The following is a 22,976-nucleotide window of genomic DNA, read 5'->3' on the forward strand; positions in this document are numbered from 1 at the left end:
TGGGTCTGTAACACAGTGCTGTATGGATATTCTTCAACAGGTGTCATAGTGTACATAAGCATGTGTTTCTTTAGGATGTATATCTGGGAGTAAAATTGCTGATCATGGACTATTAATATAATAAGTTTTAGTAGTTACCCTTAAACATGTGTCTAAAATTGTATCCATTTATACTTCTACCAGTAGTGAGAACATATTCCCATTTGCTCTACAGGATAACAGACTTTTAAAATTTTGCCAATATACTAGGTATATAATGGTATCTCATTGTGGTTTTTATTTGCATTTCTCTGATGGCTAATGAGGTTGAGCACCTTTTTATATGTCTTTTTAGACATTCAGATTTTTGTGAAGTGACTTTTGTCCATTGTCTTTGTTTTTAATTGATTGTGGACCAATGTATTCTAGATGTGCACCTAAAGACACCTGTGTGTGTTGCATATGGTTTTTCCCTCTCTGGGTTCCCTTTCAGTGGTGTCCTTTGATGAAAAGAAATTCCCAATTTTAATGAGGTGGTGGGGTAGGAAAAATAATGTTTTCCTCTACTCTTCTAGGTTCTTGGCTGAGATCCCCCTGCAATAAAAGATTAATAGAAGAAAAACAAAAAGTTTAATAATCTGTATACCTCCTGTACACATGGGAGAGACCCAGGAAAACTGAGTAACTCTCCCAAATGCCCTAAGCCCCCACCTTAAATAACATCTCCGACTAAAGACAAAAGGAGTGGGCAGAGGAGGCCAGTTATGGGAGGTTACAAAGAAAATCACAGTAAACCGGGATAAGGTTTTATGCATATTTAAATCCTTACCTTCACCATTGATAAAGGGTTTCTAGAGATTAGAGTCATTGTTCTCTTCCTGGTACAGAGGGGAAGACAACCTTATAAATGGAAATTTCCCTTACAAGCATAAATGTCTTTTATAAAAGGGTAACTTTTACTTGTTTTTCAGAGCTTCTCCTGGGTCTGCAGTTTCATTAAAAATATGCAGCTTAAAATAATCCATATGGCAAAGAGGCATATTTTAGGGTGACAAATTTCTCCCCTTCTAGATTAAATTTATCAGTATTTTTTTTTAAGAGTGCTTCTGGTATCCTAATTAAGGAATTGTTCCCTAACTATCATGAAGATAGTGTTCTATATTGTGTAAAAGCTTATTGTTTTCATTTTCACATTTGTGGCTATGACATATCTATAATTTATTTTTGTGAATGATGTGAGGTAGAGGGTCCAGTTTTTCCCCCATATAAACCCAAGGGTCCCGAAAGGGAACAGTGCAAGCTCCATAGTAAATCTGCCTCTGACTATACCTTTATAATAAGATTTAATAGCCATTAGAACCTCTTCTCTCAATTTGCAGTTCTTCTTCAGAGTGTTTGTGTTACTCTTGGCCTCTCCATTTCTATACAGATTTGAATTAAGCCTGTCTTGTTCCACAGAGATCCGTATAGGGATTTGGACTGTGTAGGGATTTATGTAGAGATTGCTTTGAATTTATAAATCAGTGTTGGAAGAGCTGACATCTTTACAAAATTAAGTTTCCTGATTTATGCACAGAGTATTTCTCCATTTATTTCAGTTTTAAAAATTATCTTGTTAAATGTGTATTAATTCCTACAAAGAAGTCGTATGCATCTCTTCTTAATTTTATTACTAGTCCTTAATATTTTGTTGGTATAAACTATATATTTTATAAATTTCATTTTGTAATACTTATGGCTATCATAGAGATATAACATTGTGTCATAGAGATATAACATGGTTACAAAGTTAATAACTTTGCTAAATTCTCTTAAAACTAACATTTTGTCTGTGGGCTCATTTGAATATTTTTTGTCAAAATTTGTGAAACATAACATTTCCTTACCAATTCTTATGTTTCTTTTTCCTTGTTTACTGCAGTTGCTAAAACCATCACCGTACAGATGAATGGAGATGATGATAGTGGCATCCTTAGTTTCTGTGTCAAAATATACCAGTAAGTACAATGTTTCTTGTAGATTTGTTTTACAAATATAGTTCATCCTTTGAACAACAGAAGTTTGGATTGTATCGGTCCATTTATATGTGGGTTTTTTTTTTCAGTAAATATAGTACTATAAATTAATATTCTTTTATGATTTTCTTAATAGCATTTCCTTTTCTGTAGCTTACTTTATTGTAAGAATATGGTATGTAACACATAGAGCATACAAAATATGTATTAATTCACTTTTTATGTTGTCATTAGGGCTTCTGGTCAACAGTAGGCTGTTGGTAGTAAAGTTTTGAGGGAGTTAAAAGTTATACACAGATTCTCAACTGCCCAGGGGGTCAGTGCCCCAACCCTGTATTGTTCAAGGGTTAACCGTCCTCTTTTCAACCTGAGGAACTTTTATTTTTTCTTAATTTTAAAGTTTTTAATTATGAATGAATGTTTAATTTTATCAAATGGATTTTCTGCAACTATTAAAATGATACTATAATTTCCCTCCTCTAATGTCTTAGTACTGGAAAATTCTATTGATAGGTTTTTGAATGTTAAACCAATATTGAGTTTCTGGAAGTTACTCAATTTAGTCATACAGATTACCCCTTTATAAATTGTTTATTAATAATAATTTACTAATTTATTAGTAATAAATCTGTTAATTTTCAAAGGATTTTTGCATGTATGTTCACTGGTGAGAAACGCTTCTATAATTTTGCATCCCTAGTTTTAGAATCAATGTTATATTTTCCTCATAACATGATTTGGGGTGTCTACCCTTTCATTTTACTACTTTTTTTCAATGTTTATTTATTTTTGGGACAGAGAGAGACAGAGCATGAACAGGGGAGGGGCAGAGAGAGAGGGAGACACAGAATCTGAAACAGGCTCTAGGCTATGAGCCATCAGCCCAGAGCCCGACGCAGGGCTCGAACTCACGGACCGCGAGATCGTGACCTGGCTGAAGTCGGACGCCTAACCGACTGCGCCACCCAGGCGCCCCTCATTTTACTACTTTGAAAGAGTTTTGGTAATAATATTACAACCATTTGGGCTCAGAGTCTTTTTTGATAAGAATTTTTATTACTATTTATTTTAATATTTGTAGATAAATTCTTGAGGACTTTCTTTTCTTCTTTCTTTCTGTTTCTTATGTCAGTTTTGGGAAGTTTTATCAGTTTGATTTTCTTTTAACAAAACCAACTTTTGGCTCTTTTGGTCTCCTCTATTGTACAATTTGTTCTGTTGTATGAATTTCTGCTCTAACCTTTATTTTTTCTTTCTTTTACTTTCCTTTGGCTAATTTTCTTTCTATAACTTCTTGATATGGTTGCTTACTTCACCTATTTTCAACATTTCTTCTTTTCTAGTGATTGTGTTTTAAATAAAAATATTCTCTAGGTAATGATTTAGCAGCAGTCATGAAATCATATTTTCTTTATCATTCAATTTGAAATACTGTCTAATTCATTAGGATTTTTTCTTTGAACCTATATATTATTTACATGATTATTTTTTATATTTCCAAACATATGGATATTTCCTAGTTTTATGGTGGTTTTTCTTTTTTTCCATGTTTATTTATTTTTGAGAGAGAGAAAAAGAGACAAAACCTAATCAGGGGAGGACAGAGAGAGAAGGTTGGGGGGCAGGGGGATAGTGGGACACAGAATCTGAAGCAGGCTCCAGGCTTTGAGCTGTCAGCACAGAGCCCCATGTGGGGTTTAGACTCATGAGCCATGAGATCATGACCTGAGCTGAAGTCAGGTATTTAACCAACTGAGCTACCCAGGCACATTGGTAGTTTTTCATTTTTAACATAATTGTCTTCTGATGCAAAAAACCATAGTCTCCAATATTTTAATCCTTTAAATATATTGAGCCATGCTTTATGGCCAGTATATGGTCAATTTTTAAAAATAATAGTACGTGCTTGAAAAAGGCTGTGAATTCTGCAGTTGTATGAATTTTTTTTTTTTTAAATGAAAGAACGATGTAATCTTGCGCTGTTTAGTGCTAGCACAGCAAGAAAACATGAGTTACCCAAATAGGATTAGAAATCTCTTTTGTTCTTCCTATCCTCTATATGTTCCTAGAATCTTTTAAAGCAGCTGTTGGTTAGATAGAAAAGGAAGAATCAGTTGTGTCTGCCTATGGGTTTTTCAACTTTGTTTATCTGAGAGGTTCACAGCAGTGTGGTTATGTCCAACTTTTGTTTGTTTTTCCCCACAAGTCAAGAGACAGCATATTTTTAGAATTTCAAATATCAGTAAATAATTAATACATCTGGGAAAGAAAAACTTGCTGTTAGTAACATACACCCACTAATCTATAATGAATAACTATAAATTCAATGCTGTTCCTTAGAAGGAATCTCAGAGGGTAGTATTTGAAATCATTACTTTTTAACCTGGGCATTCATTTTTAGCTTAACACTATTGCAAACAGAGTCAGTTTTACTTTTTACCTGTCTAGCATTCTAAAGAATCTTTTCAGTGAAAGTGATTTCATTTTGTATCAATAACATACCTAGAATACAATGATGTCAAAACAGTGGGGGTGCCATGTCCAAGAAAAGCAAATAAAATGGGATACCAACCCCCAAGTATTGAATTTCCAGTGAATTTATATTACTAGAAATTCATGAGATCAGTTCACATGACACTGATTGATGTCCAGATAGCACAGAATATAGTGATAGACCAAGTCTTCTTTTGAATCTTGTTTTAAGTTGTCCAAGTTCAGGTAGGAATCCCGGGAGGCCATGGCTCCATTTTTTATTAAGTTTTCTATTATTTTGAATGAAATGGCTAGAGCAATATCCACTGAGGATGGTGGTAATAATTGAGAAGTGGAAACAAAGAAGCTTACTGGAGATGACTTCCTATCCCTTCCTTTGGTGGCTGTGGGACCTTGAACAAGGGACTTAACCTTTGTAGCCTTGGTTTTCTCATCTGTGAAATTAGAAAAATCATTCAAACATTATAAGGTTGCTGTTTAGAATCACATATGATTCTGTGTGACTACACAACATACACACATGTTAAGTGTATACGACGCTTTGAAGATTTGATTATTTCTATGATTATGAAATTAGTATTACCTTCTGGAGGAAAAGAACCTGTAACATGAGAGAGGGACTTACCGGTATTAGGAGGCAAATGGATTGAGGCTTTTAAATGCAGCCAACTCTCTCCTTATGGCTATTTCCCAAAAGCAACAATTTCCATTTAAATCTTTGGAAATACAACAAGATAAAGTGCTTTTCAGATGACAAGGTCCACTCCAAGACACAAGTGGCTTTTACATAGAAAATAACTGGATAATGAAAACAATATCCAAAGCCTCCTGTCAGATACTATCCTTTTCCACTGTGATTTATTTTACTTGAGGTACAGCCATCTCTGTGTCATTGTGTGGTCTGGTTCCTTTTAGATGTCCTTTCAGATAGAAAGGAAAATGATTTTTCAGGTTTTCTCAGACAGGAAAAACAAAATGCAACTAATTTATTTATGATTCTGTTTTGTTCAACTCAGTAAGTGTATTTTTCTTTTGAGCTTTGTTCCAGAAAAATAAAAATATGGTTCTCTTTACCAGAAGGATTTGAGAAGGGGGGACTTTCTGAATGCCATCAAATAATTCGTTGTGTTCCTTAGGGTAAGCCACCAAGTTGACATGCTGCCATAGAAAAATGGGTAGTAATGATTTGTTTCTTCTTTAACCAAAAAGACACAAAAATACAAAGTTAATACAGTAATGATAGTAATGATACAGTAATAATATAATGCAGTAATAATACTAATTATAGTTACTTCTAATAATAAATAGCTTATATTTATTGATCACTACTTATAAGTCAGATACTCATCCAAGCACTTAATTAATAAATTAATAATGTTTTAATTCTCATTATAACCCTATATCAAAGCTTTTTGAATTATCCCCATTTTCAGATGAGGAAATGGAGGCACACAGAGGTTATAAATAACTTGCCTAAAGTCTCAGGACTAGTAACTGATATATTTAAATTCAATCAACATGTTTCCAGAGCCCAGGAAAAACCTTGTTGCTTTTCCAGTGAAATGACAGATGTTAAATTCTCATCCCCAGCATCAAACATTTAGTGGGTCAGCAGAGATCAGTGTTGAAATGACTATTAAAGTTTGCTTGTTTGTTTTAAATAAAGTATGTCCCTCATGTCTTAGCTAAAGCTAAGTATATGATTACTTTTCTCTTGTGGCAAGAAAAACCTGGTTCTTTGTGAACATTATGACATATAGAGGGTATACTTCTTTTAGTCATTCTACAGTAACTTCACTGTGGTTCATCCTTTGAGTTCTAAGGCTTTATTTTGCATATTTCTCATAAGCCTTTTTTTTTTTTTTCCTTCTGGAAATCTTGGTTCATACTGACTTGCCCACACCTCAGCATTCCACATCTACATGCTTAGAATATCTACAAAGCTAGTTGCATCTGTCCTTCATAATACTCTTGGAGCAACCTCCCCTCCCCAACAATACACATATTTCGCTTGAGGTTGTTTGACTTCATTTGAGCACAAAGTGCAAAGAAGCCTACCAAGTCAGGGAAGAATTGAAATTGACGCTACTTCACTTGAATTTCTCTTTCTGTTGTATCTCACATTCTGCTGTCAGAGTAATCTCCCTTGAGTATCAGGCAGTCGGCTTTATTGATTTCCATTTTCCTACCACAGAAAGTGAATGTATCACCTTTCTTCCCAGGCCTCCTTGACCGAAGCATGCCCTGATACCTAACCTTGCCCTTGCATCTCCAGCTGAGCTGGAACACTGCTTAACATGATTTTAGGCCACTTTTTCAGATGTTTTGTGCTGCTTGTTCATTTTTTTTTAATAAATGTTGCTGGAACACCTACTATATAGTGGGTATAGAGCAGGGATGACTTCCTTTGTCAGTATTTCTTACCTGTATTTCAAACTCCACTTACTCCATTTTTCTCATAAACAACACTTGGACTTTTCCAGGACTCATTATTCTTTATTAATTTAATTCTGTCCCCTCAATTAGGTAAGAACTAGCTGCTAATAGGCTTTAGACCTTTGTATTCTTCTAAAGTGCTTAACATTGTGCTGAGTAAATTAGCAAAACTACTTGTTAATAGAGGGACTCCAATGAAATCCTTTGCCTTATTAGAATTTCAGTCCAATGAAGGTCTCCACCCTTTGCTTAGAAAGTGATGATGAGTTGTTAGGAAACTGATGGATTATTATTGCCATCTGTGCAGATGTAAGTGAGGAACATGGAGTTGCTTTTGCTTTTTAAAAAGAATGGTGTTGATATGTGTCTGAGGACAGCGGGGGTGGGATGCAAGGGGAAGGAAGGAACTTACTTTCATCTTATACAACCCCCTCCAAATCCCTTGGTTTTCTTCCTTGTATCTTTTTACCAGTACAAAACTTTTTTTGACACATCATGGTTTCCAGTTCTCTGCATTTTCTAAGCACACTTTTGAGTGTTCTTTCTTTTAGAGCTAGGAATTAACCCAGCTCTCTGACCCCTTGCCTTATACTATAAGATCATACTTTCTGAAATTCTTATTTTATGCTAGTCAGTCCTAGAACTGTACGCACAATGTTTTCTTCATTTATTTTGTAACATCTCTAGCCATTTCCAACATATCATACTGTAAGTAATTTGGCTCACTCATTTAATCAAAGACCCACTTTGTTAATGTTACTTTGTAATTCAGTTCTCAATTCATCTTTTGCAGCACAATTGTTATGAATTTTCAATTTATTTTTATATCTATTTTTATAGCTGCCACTTCTACAATGTGGCAAGCTTTTTTTTCTTAACTTTTAAAAACATCATTTCCTAAAGAAAGCTGTTCTGAAATCTGGCTTTTTCAGCAAACTCAACACCCACACAATAAAGATAGAATGACAGAAGTTAGAGGTGGAAAAGATGCATAAGGTCACCTTGCCTATTTTTTTTAAGCAAATACAAAATGTGTGCACAATAATGTTTGAACCTATATAACTTAGCATTTTAAGCTTAGAAAATATTGTTTACAGCCCCCGTTATATTTTATCTTATCGATAGGTTTTGCTAATAAAACTATATGAGCTTTGCTATTCACATTTTTCTTCAAAATCAATTTGTATCTTTGTGATAGAATGTGAGTCTGATTGATTCTAAATTTATTTTATCTTTTAAAATATAATAATAATAACTTTTCTTTTTTTTTTTTTTTTTTACCTTTTCCCTCCTGTTCTGAGGAGTAGCATTTTCCCTGTCTGTTGCAACAAATCATCTCAAAACCTTAATAATTTAAAGTAACAGCAGTCATTTGTCATTGTTTGGCAGGGAAACTGGCCTCAGCTAGGCAATTTCTGTCCATGGTCCCTTATGCAGCTGCAATCAGATGGTGTTGGCTGCTGGAGTCATCTTAGAGGTTTTTGTTTGTTTTTATTTTGTTTTTTAAGAGAGAGCAGGACTGTATGTTGGGAAGGGGCAGAGGGAGAGAGAGACAGAGAGAGAGAGAGAGAAACTTAAGCTCCGTGCCCAGCATGGAGCTGTACTTGGGGCTCAATGCAGGGAGCTCCATCTCACAAACCGTGAGGTCATGACCTGAAGCGAAATCGAGTCAGACGCTTAACCAACTGAACCACCCAGGTGCCCTAACTGCCAGAGTCATCTTAAACACTTTCTCATACACATGGCTGTTGGCTGGAACCTCAGCTGGGGCTTCCAGCCAGAACAGCTATAAGTGGCAACTTGATCCCAAGGCAAGTATCTCAACATAGATGTAAAGGCTATACTACCCTATATGGCCTAGCCTCTGAAGTTGAAAAGCATCATTTCACCAAACAGTCACAAGGAAATGCCCAGGTATAGGTAGAGCAAGGTGGGGGATTGGTTGAAGGTGGGGAGTAGATCAGATGGGGAAATCAACCCACCTCTGGATGAAGAGAGTGGCAAAAACAGGTGGAATGAAAGACACTGTTACTGCCATCTTTGGAAAATAAATCTTCAATAAATAGTCATGTAATATAAATAGTTATATAATCAACTACTAATTCTTTGCAAATGTATAGAGAATTAAAGTTTTCAGTTTAGATTCCAGTTTCAACCTCTTTATACACCAAGCTGTTCATAGGTGCCACTGATAAATAGGTCTAGAAATATGCACAGCTCTTCACTTTACTTATTTTTTCAGTGTTTCCATATCACTCCCTTTAAGATAGGTGAAATCAGCAGAGAAGAAGAGAAAAGGGGCTTGGTAATTCATAATCTGCACACTCTATTCTATTTATGAGCTATTGGCTATAATCACATCTTCGATGAGTCCAGCTATTTCCCTATTCAATGTGTGACCTTGAGTGCCAGTTGACTTCCTGAAGTCATTGTGGTTAAATTGTCCTGAAGTTCTCTTTTAACTCTAATGTTCTGGAATTCTAACTCTTATATCTGCAGGTTTGAAACTCTATTTTCATCTGCTAAATAAACATCATTACCAGTATTACCAGATAATTATCCTAATGAATGTGCATATGTTTATTTTTCTATTTTGAACCCCATGGAAAACCATGAAACCCAATTCCTGTCACATGTTCCCTCTTCACAAATAAAATAAAAGGATTATGTTTCTACTTGGAGTGGAGTTTATCTAAATTATACATATTATTTTTCCTCTCCCTTTTATCCTAGAATAGTCCATGAAGCCTCAAAAGCTTTCCCATGGAAACAGTAATACTCTTCAGACAACATATCCTTACTTGGCTTATTGATAACATTTTCTCTATCAAACATGAATCTGTGGTAACATGATAAAATGAAAAATCTGGATTCTGTCAGAAGCATGAAACTCATTAATGAAAGTAGTTATTAGTGTGTGGAACTTACACAGCACAGCAATGACCTTGTGGATTTATAGATAAACGTGAAACCTGAATCTTTGAAACAGCCTCCAAAATTGTCTAAAGCAATGGCCAGCAGAGGTGGCAAAGCAGTGGTTAATACTAGTCTGTAATGTCACTCATCAATAATCTTTTATTAGTGGAGTCACTTTGAATAAAATCTTTGGTTAGGTACAGATAAGATCTTCTTTCTCTATCAATTACAACTTTCAGCGTTTAATTCACACTTTACTGTATCTCCTAAAAGTATTTCTATATCCTTCCACAACCAAGTTTTTACCCTGTCTTGCTGTTAACAAGATGATTTTTCTCCCACAATTTTCTCTCCCATTTTGACCTTGAAATCAACACGTTCTTCTCCCATCTTTTATACATAAACTGTTCCCTCTAACAATTTTTTTTCTGTTTATACTCCTGTCTAAATACAAATTACAGTCATAGATCAAATCCTCTGTGAATGCCTCTGCTTGTATTCATGGCTCTACTTACAAGCACGTGTACTAACACATAACTAGACATTGGGGAAATCTTATTTATCTTCCCTACCTTTATTCATTGTATTTTATTCGTTCTAACATCAGTCTTGACTGTGCCTTCAAATTGATTTGTGGGAGCCAAGCCAAGAGTAGTGAGGAGGTCTTCAGCTCTGGGTCTTTGCAAGCTGCAGGTCCTGGCCAAGAGCACTGCAGGAGTGCAACAAGAAGACAATGAGAATACAGGCTGTGAAGTCTCTCCTCCTTTGAACCATCATGACTCATGCTCCTGAGGGAGAAAGTCAAAGGATTTGTTGGCATTTCTCTCCATCTCTCATGTGCCAACACTCCATGTAAGCACAACATTTCTAAAGTCAGCTTGAGACTAAGGGGACAGAAGTGACCCACACTGAAAATGCCACTGTGCTCATCACAGCCTGTCATCCAAATTAGCATTTGGAAAGTGGCCGGACCCAACACCCAATCAGTGAATCCTGTTTACTTAATGATCTCATCCAGAAATATCTGGCTACTGAAGGGAGAAGGAACATAGCTGCTCTGACATTAGCAACGTGCCCCATGCTATGTAGGGAGGCAGCCCACCAATGCGGGCAGACCCTATAGAGTCCTCCTGAGGAAGGTAATTTAGACACTTTGATCCATCACTGCAGGCTTGAAGCTGCTTTTTTCCTTTCCTGGAAAAAAAAAAAAAACTTATTAAGCAGCCTGTTAGGAAAAATATAGTTTCCTTTCTTCTTACTTGCCCCTTAAAGCAAAAATGCAATTTTCAACATATAGAAAAAAACAGACTGAAAATTCATAAAAATCAGCATTGCTTTTACGCTTCTTTTCTGTCTTCCTCCAAAACCAGTCTTTTTTTAAGTGGCCAGTGAGAATACATAAATGTAACTGGATTAAAAATTTGCTTTTAATATGTGAAGAGAATACTTATAATGTGAAAATATTCTAGAAAAAAAGAAATTTCCCTAAGAAGCGTAATTAAAATCAAGGAAAGAAAATTAGAGGAAAGATATTGATAGCCTACATGGACTCTGATTAAAATTAAAATCGAAAGCATATTGGAATAGACTGATATGTCTGGCTGATAGATCTCTTTTTCTTATTATTTCTCTGCACAGTAGCAGAGAAATGGAGGTGAAAGGCATTTAGGAGCCTTGAGAATTAGCTGTATTTCTTAACTATCTCTTTTCATATAAAACAAAATTCTATATGCCTACATATTTGTCTTGGGGTGTGTAGGTGCATGTGTGCGTGTGCATGTGTGTATGCCTGTAAATTAACATATAGAATAGAATTTTAAAATAATTGTAATGGAATGAAATTCTAATGTATCTAATGTGACCAAAATTTCAAAAAACAAATATGGTGTTGAAGGTGGGGAACTAGGCTGTTGGTGTTGTCTCGTTGGCAACTCTGGGGTGTTTCTGTGGTGGAATGTTAAACTGCACTGTCCCCCAGTCTACCCTACACTGTGAGCTAAATGAATGCCTCATTCCTCAAACTCCAGATCTGGACTTGAGGTAGCAGATAAGAGGTAGCTTCCGGTTTGGGAGTATCATGAATAAAACTACTAAAAACATTTGTATTCATGTTTTCGTGTGAATATACATTTTCATTTCTCTGGGATAAATGCCCCCAGAGAGCAACTAGTGGGTCATACAGTAGTTATACATGTATTTTTATAAGAAACTGCCAGTTTTCCAGAGTGGCTGTACCACTTTACATGCTTATCGACAATGTATGAGTCATCCAGTTTCTCCTCATCCTCACCAGCATTTCTTAAACTAAGTACTTTTTATTTTAGTACTATTTATTTATTTATTCATTTATTTATTTTAGTAATATTTATTTTATTTTATTTTTTATTTTTATTGTTGCCAGGCACACACTCACAGACTTAAGTATACCCACAAACCAGTTGTGTTTGTGGGTAGTACGGGGAGGAGAATATACACTCACATATCATAAGTGGCCACCACAGCACTTCTTTTCCTAGCTCTAAGAACATTTTGTGTAAACTTGAAGACTTAAGTGGTTAAGTAGGTACAATGTTTACTTTTAAAATATAAAATTACCAAAGTTTGTGTCCTTGACTGGGCCTGCGTATTTCTGTTTAGCCAGAAAACAGTGCATTATGGATGTCTCAATAGGGTGTGTTAGGATGATGAATGAAGAGTTTCTTTTTTTTTTTTTTTTAAGTTTATTTATTATTTTGAGAGAGTGAGAGAGAGTGCAAGCGAGGAAGGTGTGGAGAGAGGGAGAGAGAATCCCAAGCAGACTCTGCATTGTTAGTGCAGAGCCTGACACAGGGATCAAACTCACTTAAGTGAGATCGTGACCCAAGCAGAGATCAAGAGTGGACACTCAACTGACTGAGTTTGTTATGTGAGGCATTTACACTAGAATAACAATTCTGGTCATCCAGAATTCAAGTCAACATTGATAGACTTTTATTAAATAAAACTTATTGAGGCAACTGGGTGGCTCAGTTGGTTGAGCATTGGACTTCAGGTCATGATCTCAGGGTCAAACCCTGCATCAGACCTGTGCTGACAGCTCAGAGCCTGGAGCCTGCTTCGGATTCTGTGTCTCCCTCTTGCTCTGTCCCTCGTCTCTTCCCTCCCTGCCCACTTGTGCTCTCTCTCTCTCAAATATAAATAAACATTAAACAAAAATAAAAACAAACTTATTAAATAACTGTATATTCTGGCCTTTGTCTACAAAATGATGTCATATCAGTTTTTAAGATCCACATGCCCTCTTGTGATGTCAGTATGCCATCCTTTTCAGAGACTTTAACAGTTAATTGTTAGAGTCTCCAAAAGGAGGATGAAACTGGCATGAAACTGGCAACTAGTCTGTCAGCTGCAGCCCATGTTCCATGTTTTCCATCTTGTTCTTTAGCTCCAGCTCCCACTTGTCCATTATCATTGGCCGTGAATCTCTATGGAGATCCACAGACATTGTTGACTATGCCCATTGTGAGAATACATAAATATCAAAGTTGTGTCTCTCGGAGTTTCCAAAGCTTCCAGTCTTTGGTTCTCAGAGTAGTCTGGGTTTTGGAAAGAGTGTGGAGAATAATGTGCTCTTCCATTGTCTCTTTCCCATTAGCTCAGAGTTAGCTTATATAGATCCCTCAAAAACCATTTTTCTCTGATCCCATTCTTTTCCTCTAATGAAAATGTTTTTCTTCTCAGAGCTACAAAATCTCTTCAATCTCCATTTTAGTATGGGTTTTCCCTTACTTATGCATAAACAAAACAAAACAATACGACCCCCTCCATACCAAATTTTTTTTAAATTTCAATATTTTACCTAAAATAAAGCATCTGAAGCAAAAGAGATTTCCAGGACTTAGTTCTTATACATAGAAAATAACTGGAAGTTTTGAAATTATAAGGTTTTGTTTTTATTTTGTTTTCATTTTGTACCGCCCCCCCCAATAAAATTCTTGGCTTAATTAAAACTGCTTATAAGACGTATACTTATGTCCTCAGCAGTCTCTGATAACACATGGTCTTTTTTTAAAAAAAAAAAATTTAATGTTTACTTATTTTTGAGAGAGAGAGACAGAGAGCAAGTGAGGGGAGGAATAGAGAGACACACAGAATCTGAAGCAGGCTCCAGACTCCAAGCTGTCAGCAGAGAGCCTGATGCCAGGCTCGAACTCACGAACTGCGAGATCATGACCTGAGCCAAAGTCAGATTCTTAATCCACTGAGCCACCCAGGCACCACATGATAATACATTGTTTTAAATGAAGACCTAAATCATGTAATGATGACAGCAGATTCTTAAATGATGCATCCTTGCAAAGCCCTACTCTAGAAATCATGATTCCTTTGTTCTTATGTATGTAAAACACCATAGCAGATGCTTTAGAACATGCCAAGATACCTATCCTCCATGGCTTATAGCCTGGAAGAAAAGGGATCAATCAATTGATCTATGTATCTACCTATCTTATGTGAAAAATTTATTTCCAAGATAGTCTGGGAATAACCATGATTATCTAAGGGAAGAAGAGTATATCTTTGGTTTGAGTTTTTAAGAATTCTTGGAAGAGTAGAGATTTGACTTAGGCGTTGAGAGAGAAATGATACATCGATAGGCAGCTGTGAAGGAGAATGTCCTTGCCTGCAGCCCTGAAGTAACCACCTGGACAAAAGTATGGATGCATTGAGATGTCAAAGGATGGTGAAGAAGGAATATTGTGAAAATTGAAGGTGGTAAACTGAAATAATCAGATTATTGAGACACTTGAGCAGCTGGCTAAATGTTTGAACTTAATTCTCACTTAAGTGAATGGATATTGGATTTTTGAGGCAGAGGAAAAGTAAGATCAGATTTGGGCTTTAAGGAAAATATAAAACCTGTCAACTTAAAAAGTAATAGATAACATTAAAATAGAGAAAATGGGGGAGGAGAAATATATAAGTATTTATTGTAGTGTTAAATGCAAGCGATACATACCAAAGACACACAGCCTATTAAGATTGCCACATGACATCAACAATAATGACACTAATAGGAATTGTGTACTTGTCCCTGCTTAGCTCAGGATCAAATACCAATTTTTTGCTTCTTAGGAAAAAAAACAAAGATGAATATTTTATTGAATTATATTAAGTTAAATGAACCCCATCCAGAAACAAACTGTCTTGCTTTAAGGAGTCTGTTTTTTCTAAATGGTCTCATTGTTTATATAATAACAATAGTGGGGAACCTGGGTGGCTCAGTCAGTTGAGCACCCAACTTTGGCTCAGGTCGTGATCTCGTGGTTTGTGAGTTTGAGCCCCACGTTGGGCTCGCTACTGTTAGTGTGGAGCCCACTTTGGATCCTCTGTCCCCCTCTCTCCTCTCTCTGTCCCTCCCCCCACTCACACTCTCTTTCTCAAAAAAAATATAATATTAATAATAACAACAACAACAATCATGAATTGTAGTTGTAAGATTCAGTATGGATTTGTCTTTAGGTGCTATCATCTTGAACTGTATTGCAGCAGTCTAAAAATGTTTTCAAAATTGTTGTCCCTTGGAATCTAGAAATAGGCCTGTTGGCCATGAACTATGAGACTAGCTGAAAAAATAGCAAATGAAATGCACATTATTATTCATAGGAACAATTAGGCTAGTCATGCTATAATCAAGCTATCAATCTTACATTGAGCTGTTTGCTGTCCCTGATGGCTTCATTATACAGCTAAGTCAGGAGGAGGATACTGCCAGTAAAATGAAGAATCCCTTCCACTAAAAACAAAAGCACTAGAGGTGGGGATACAGGAAGGTAGAAGTAGCTGACGTATTTATAGGGAAAGTTTTACCTTCTTACTGAATTATCAGGGCTGTACATAACTTCAGAAAGTTTAATTCCGAAATCTCATCACCATTATCTCTTTACTGGATATAATCCATAAATGTTGCTTGATGATTTATTCAAGCAATGTACACCAGGCATTCATATAGCTAAAGAGGTTGAAAAATTAAACGTAGTTTCTTGATATTTTGCTATTAATCCACAGGGTTTAATTGCTGTTCTTACAGCTTTTTCATAGGAAATAAGTATTTTCTCCATAGAGTTATGATGCCGTATCACTAATGTGTGTGTGGAGCACAGGCTTTCTCTAATTAAAAAAGGAAGAAAGAAAGAGAGAGAGAGAGAAAGAAAGAAAGAAAGAAAGAAAGAAAGAAAGAAAGAAAAAGAAAGAAAAAAACTCATTTATAGCAGAGGTCAGGAAACTGCAACCCCTGGACCAAATTTGGCCTGCCGCTTGTTTATGAAAGGTCTACAAGCTAAGAATGGTTTTTACATTTTTACAATGGTTGGTTAAAAAATCAAAAGAAGAATAGTATTTTATGACATGTAAAAATAAAATGAAATTCAAGTTTCAGTATCCATAAATAGTATTATTGGAATAAATCATGCCCATTCATTTATGTGGCTGCTTTTAAGCTACAGTGGCAGAGTCAGGTAGTTGGAACAGAGACCCTGTGACCCACAAAAGCAAAAATATTTACTATCTGTCCCTTTATAGAAAATGTTAGCCAAACTCTGGTTTATAGCATTCCCGGAACAAGGAATCATATAAGAAGTTAAGAGTCACTTTGTTTTTGTTTTTTAAGCCAAGAAGTTTTTAAAAAATTATAGCTATCTAGTAAGAAAGCAAAAGTTTTCTTTACAAGGTTTCGGTTTGTGTGACAGAAATGCCAGAATTCTTACTCTGGTGCCTAAAAGAATGTGATTTTGAACCATGTGGAAAAATAAGGGTGAGCCAGTAAAATAATACATGAAAGGACATAGTGTAGGCCTGAACTCCCTGCAAGGCTTGAGAAAATATAGAGAGTTACGGAACGTGTGCCTGTTTGCATTTCTTTCTGGCAGGCATGTAAAACTGAACTATTTATAGTGAGTCAGGCAATGGCTACATGCACTTCAGCTAGAGAACTACCTTAGAAAATAACAGGAACAGTTTTCTGGATGAAGGGGAAGAAGAAAAGCCTCCCTTAAATAAACCAGGATTTTAAAAAGTCAAAGAAAAAGAAGGATGTGGTACATACTTGAAAACATGAGAGGGCATGGCTGCTACTCTGACTTGAAAACTCTGCTTTCACCAACTCTGAGGACTTCACGGTCCCTCTACCGTGCAACTGGCACAGCCACGGGTTCAGCCCTCTAAACTAGTAGCTTAAACCCATTCCAACACACACACAGCTCCTGTTTCCAATGCCCCCCATGTAAAACAGAAGACGAGAAATAAATAATCTTTGGAGGTGTCTGTTTTTATTCTCTGTTCCCTACAGATCAAGAAAACAGAACCTGTCTCAGTGGTTTTCAGGCTTCCGTGGCAGCTTGTGGTGTTTAGTGGCACCACAGCACAAATCAAAGGAGCAGATCAAACTGCCGCTGCTATGGAAAGAGACGCAGAGCTCAGAGGGAGCCATTTACAGTCCTCTAACGTGATGCAGAGCCTCGCTTGGGCTTCTAGAGCTCTGAGGACGTACCAGTTTGAGCATATTTCAGTGTACATCACTAGGATTCATCTGTTGCTTGTAAATAAAAGGACGAGCTCTGTGTTTCAGGACTGAAGCCCCCAGATGTCTGAACAACACCACTGTGCAGTGCAGCTGGTATTACAGAACCAGAACATGACACTTTCAGGGACAACTGTTGCTTCAGGGCCAGCATCCTACTGCTTTATTGGCATAGCTGTTGGCTGTTTCGCTAGCTTAGCTGTGTGGCCTTATCTGGTTTTGATTTGATTGCCCTAATTTATTCCTCGGTTCATTGAATTTGAGCAGCTGCTCCTAGATTCACTCAACCTTTTCTTGCTATCATCCATCCTTGCATACAGCTCCTTATCCCTAAGTATCGAAAAACAGAGAAGCATTTTCCTTTGCTAAAACAAGTAAATTGTTCCTAACTAACTGGGTGGGTTTAGTCCGATAGATCTGATTCTCACATCTATACTTTCTCTGAGATGATTCTATGATTGTTCTGAGATCTTGCTATAGATTTTGCCCCCGTTTCCAGTAATCGGACAGACAATATACTATACTTTAGCAATTTGGTTTTAGCTGTTGGTTAACTTTTCTCCAGGTGTGATCCTGGAGTCTTCATTTCTGATTCAGATGCTTGGTTTACAGCCTTCATGTAAATTCAGAATTTCATTGTGAAATCACAATCAGTAATATTTTAAACGATGTTAGAAAATTGACAGTCATCCTGTAAAATGTAATGAAGACAAGAAAGAAAGCAATAACGGAAGATGAAATAAGTGCTAGAGGTTGGCAATCAACAAAAATCGGTATCTAACTGTATCTAACAGTTTGTATCTAATACTTGCAAAAGTAAAGTCTTAAGTCCAATGATAGAGAGGAAGATTCTATTCTATTAAGAGCATTGTATGAAAGGTAAAAAGTACAGAGTGTTAGGTACATCAATTTTAGAAACATTATACATATAGAGTAGAGATTAATAAAAAAAAAAACTACCCCTTGTTCTATTACATTCTAAACTCTAAAATCACACTTAATCTAGGGGTGCCTGGGTGGCTCAGTCGGTTAAACGGCTGACTTTGGCTCAGGTCATGATCTCACAGTTTGTGAGTTCAGGCTCTGTGCTGACAGACTCTGGGTCTCCCTCTCTCTGCTTCAGATTCTGTGAATGCTGCTTCAGATTCTATGTCTCTCTCTCTCTCTCTCTCTCTCTCTCTCTCTGTGCCCCTCCCCAACTTGTGCTCTGTTTCTCTCTCTCTCTCAAAAATAAATAAACATAAAATAAAATAAAGTCACAATCTGGACTCCTCCATTTTAGCAAAATGTACAATACTGTGTTGATGGCTAACAATTCAATCACTCCCTTGTGGAAAGAGGAGATACAAGATACTCAAAAAGAGTTATTACAAAATCTCTTCAACTATTCAGTGGAAAATGCAAGTGGCAACTGTTCCAACAAATATAAAAGCACTTATAATGCATGTAAAACAGGCCTTTAAAATTATGATCCCTAACTTGTTATAAGCAAGGGCACACAGGATTTGGAATAAATAGTCCTGGGTGATTAGGACAAGTCATTTCAATTTACCAAATCTTAGTTTCTTTCCTATGAAATTGGGGATGGAAAAAAAATAAAAGTAAACACACACACACACACACACACACACACACACACACACACACACACAGTGGGGATGGGAATACTGGCCCCCCAGAGTCTGAAGAAATGAGATAAGTATGTGCGGAATATTTACATAAAATCGATTTGTAAGTTAGGGAGCAACTACATGAAAGTGATTTTGATTCAATAAACTGTCTGATGCCAATAATAGTGATATTGGTAGTAATTGTTGTTTCTGGAGCACCTGGTAATATTAAGTCTTCTGCAAAGAGGTTATGTTATTCTTTCTCTAACCTATATGACGACCCTGAAAAGTTAGATACTGTTATTACTCCTCTGACTACAGGATACACTTCCTGGGAGCTTAGTTCCTAATTATATGTACACAGCTTCTTTGCCAGCTATTTTGTAGATAAAGGCCTAAATACCGGACTATCTTATTTATCCTTTAAAAACTGGCTTCAGCTGCACCCATGTCCTCACACTGGGCCTAGGACCCATCCTCTTTGCTTCAGTGGCAGTTCTTCCCTTCTCTGAGAGTTTAGACAATATCACAAATAAACAATGTAAGATACATAAGGACTTTTAAGGAAGAGGAGGAAAGAGGAATTCTTCTGATTTTACATATATGACCCGAAAAAGCAGTGATTTGGAAGGAAGAGCTCAAAGATAAAATTAAAACTGTGGGTCTGGGGCTGAAAGATGTTAATGATGCTATTGGTTAAGGGGGCGGGAGAGGGTATTCTGTTCCTTTAAAATTTTATTTCTTCTGGGTTTTCTTATTTGTTTTAGAACTGTGAGAGCAAGTACTTCCCTCCATGAACTGCAGATTTAATTCTATAATTTTCTAGGCGAAAGAGACATCTTGATGAATGACAGTAAAGGGATTTAGTGGAAAGAACAGGAGGCAGTAAAATATCGCCTGCCGCGGTGCCAAGGTGGAGTTGAGGACACGGTTCCCAGGCCTTGCTTTTGCTCAGTCTCCGATTTGATGCTGCCCCAGGGCTGTGCCCACCTGAGTACCCACCTCATGCAGGCTCTGTTATGGAATGATGCCAAAGCATATTGTGCTTTAGATTATAAAACTCCTGTGTTTTGGGATATTTTTACAAAGAATAATAAATTGTCAGTTCTCAAAGAGACACACTGAGATGTGTGGGAAATGGTAAATCTGTGAATGAGAAAAAGAATCTCAAACAGGTGCTCATATTTCCACACTGATAAATTACAGAGAAATGTCTCTGGCACAGTTCTGCTAAGCCTGAATATTGCTCTGAATGGTTGTCTAGCCATCACTAAGCAAGCAGGGCTTGTTATGACCTTCATGGCCCTTAGCCACTTTTGGCTTTGTGGGCCCCTTCCTCCATAAAAGTCATAATCAAAAATTTTAAAATATTTATTAAAGATTATATTTTAAAGGTATTCATGTAAAGATGAATATATTTATATTGTATATTGAAACATTTTATTTATAAAATTTATATTTTTATATATTTTTATATATTTATATAAATATAATATATTTATATTTTATGTATATTTATAAATTTATATTTTATTTATTTATTTATTTATTTATTTATTTATTTATTTATTATATTTTGATATCAGCATTACAATACCCTGGTACAAAGAATAGGGAATTTTCCTTCTATTTTATGTTTCAGAACTAACTGAATATTGTAGAGTCATTTTTTTCTTCAAACTAAAACCTATCTGTAAATGCATTTGAACCCAATTGCTTGAGGAAGAGAGAGTTCTTGAGCAACTTTTTTTCACTTCTTTTTGGTTTACTAATTTATTTCATGTTTCTTCTTCATGTAAGCTAATTTTATGAGAAAAATTATCCATTTTACCAATTTCCTTATATTTATTGGCCAAGAATTATATATCATGTGTTCCTAAAACTTTTATCGCTCTCAATCTGTGGTTGTTTAATACTTTTCATTCTTAATGTTCATATGGTTTTCTTTCTCTTTCTCTGGATTTGCTATGCTAGAGAGTTGGTTATTTTAATCTCACTTTCTAGTGAGAATTTTGAGGTTTATTGATCAAATCTACCATTATGCTTTTAACTAATTTTTATTTCTTTTTTTTTAATGTTTATTTATTTTTGAGAGAGACAAAGTGTGAGTGGGGGAGGGCCAGAGGGAGAAGGAGACATAGAATCCTAAGCAGGCTCCAGGCTCTGAGCTGTCAGCACAGAGCCTAATGTGGGGCTTGAACTCACAAACCGTGAGATCATGACCTGAGTAAGTAGGACGCTTAACCAACTTAGGCATCCAGGCGCCTCTGTTTTTATTCTTTATAACTTAATGAAGGAATTTAAATTATATATTTTCTTCTGACTTTAGCTTGGCTACAGGCTGTATGTTTTTGTATATAGTATTTTGGTTTGGTGATTTCTAAAAAGGCTTTGTCATTTTAATTTCTTCATAATCCTATAATTGTTTATGAAAATTCCAAGTGATTATTGATTAATTCCAAGTCATTATTTTTGCCACAGTTAAAACTTAAAAAATAAAATTTCATTTTCATTTCATTGTGCTAAATATTTGGGCTGTACATTTTCAGCTTTGGAATTAAGATTTTTTTTCTGGACTAAGAATTTTTAGATGTTCTGAAGACAATGGAAAATAAGATGCATTCTCTATATGGTAAAAGTTCAATATAGATATTTTAAATCTAATTGTACTATTCAGATTATATCCCTCTCTTTTTTTAGTGTTTATTTATTTTGAGAGAAAGAGACAGAGAGGCAGAAAGAGACAGAGAATCCCAAACAAGCATGGTGCTGTCAGCACAGAGCCCTATGCAGGGCTCGATCTCAGAAACCAAGAGATCGTGATCTGAGCCAAAATCGAGAGATGCACACTTAACCAACTGAGCCACCCAGGTGCTCTGGGATTATGGATCTCTCAAATGCTTATTTGTGGTCATATTACTTTGTCAAAGATTAAGGAAAATGTGTTAAAAATCTCTCCAGTTACGTATTTCTATAAATGTTTCCTTTTATTGTTTAGTGGTTTTTCTTCCTTTATGTATCTCACTGTGACATATTCAGTTCATTAATGTTCATTAAAATTACACCTACATAATGATTTGGACGCTGTTGAGATAACACAGTCACTTTAGTACCATAGTTAACATTTTTTTATTCTGCATTATTTTTTGTCTGATAGTAACTTCTTCCTTCTTTTTCTTCCTTTACCTACTATCCTTATATTTGATATCTTGTTATCACTTTTTGATATATTTCATGCTTAGCCTATCAGTAGACATTGTTTTTGACTCAATATGAGTGGTTTCTTTTTTTTTTTCTTTATGTCTTTATTAGGGATATTTAAGCTATTTATATTTAAAAAAACAAATATTAAAACTTTCTGTCACTCAGTTCTAAGATATCTGGGTTGAGTTTTGTGTGTGTGGTTTTTTTTGTTTGTTTTTAGGTTTTTTTTTGCTTCTAGAGAATTCTTTATCTTTGCTCTTTTGATATATATGTTATTCTTTTTTGTTCCTTTGATTTGGGCTTTCCTATAATTTTGAAAGCTATATACTTTATTTTTCATTTTGCTGATGTTTAACCCTGCATTTTGTAAAAGTAACCTCTTTTTTCTCTTTTTTCCTATTTTTCTCTTTTTTTTATCCTCTTTAACCTCTTTTTCTCTGATTACTAAACACAAAAATAAAATATCTTTTGAAAATTTGAAACAAATGTTTAAAATATTTTTATTTCTCCTTGCTACATGTTGAATTTTCAGTCTTTATTAATGCAATTATTTTGAATATATAATATTACCATTTTTATTACTAGTTTTTTACATTAATAAATTCTCTTTAACATTTAAATTTACTTTTAAACAGTGTTCCCTCATCCCTTCCTTGTGTTTTTACAGATTTTCGTAGGGGAAGGGAAATGTTCATAGCTTATTTATGTGGTCTGTGAATTTCTCAGTTTGTGCCCTGATCCCATGGGCTGGATCCCATGACCTTGGGA

The 22,976-nt window shown here is 35.6% G+C and overlaps 1 long non-coding RNA gene across 1 annotated transcript in view; it reads right to left on the reverse strand.

Moving 5' to 3' along the window:
* Positions 1–11,003: 11,003 nt before the first annotated feature.
* The window catches only part of LOC125165459 (uncharacterized), a 71,583-nt gene continuing 59,610 nt past the window's right edge, over positions 11,004–22,976 (reverse strand). Inside the window, exon 3 of the long non-coding RNA XR_007152113.1 lies at positions 11,004–11,033. This is a non-coding gene — a long non-coding RNA (uncharacterized LOC125165459). The remainder of the gene's footprint in view (positions 11,034–22,976) is intronic.

This window comes from Prionailurus viverrinus, chromosome B2, assembly GCF_022837055.1.
Source record: "Prionailurus viverrinus isolate Anna chromosome B2, UM_Priviv_1.0, whole genome shotgun sequence".
Classification (NCBI taxonomy): domain Eukaryota; kingdom Metazoa; phylum Chordata; class Mammalia; order Carnivora; family Felidae; genus Prionailurus; species Prionailurus viverrinus.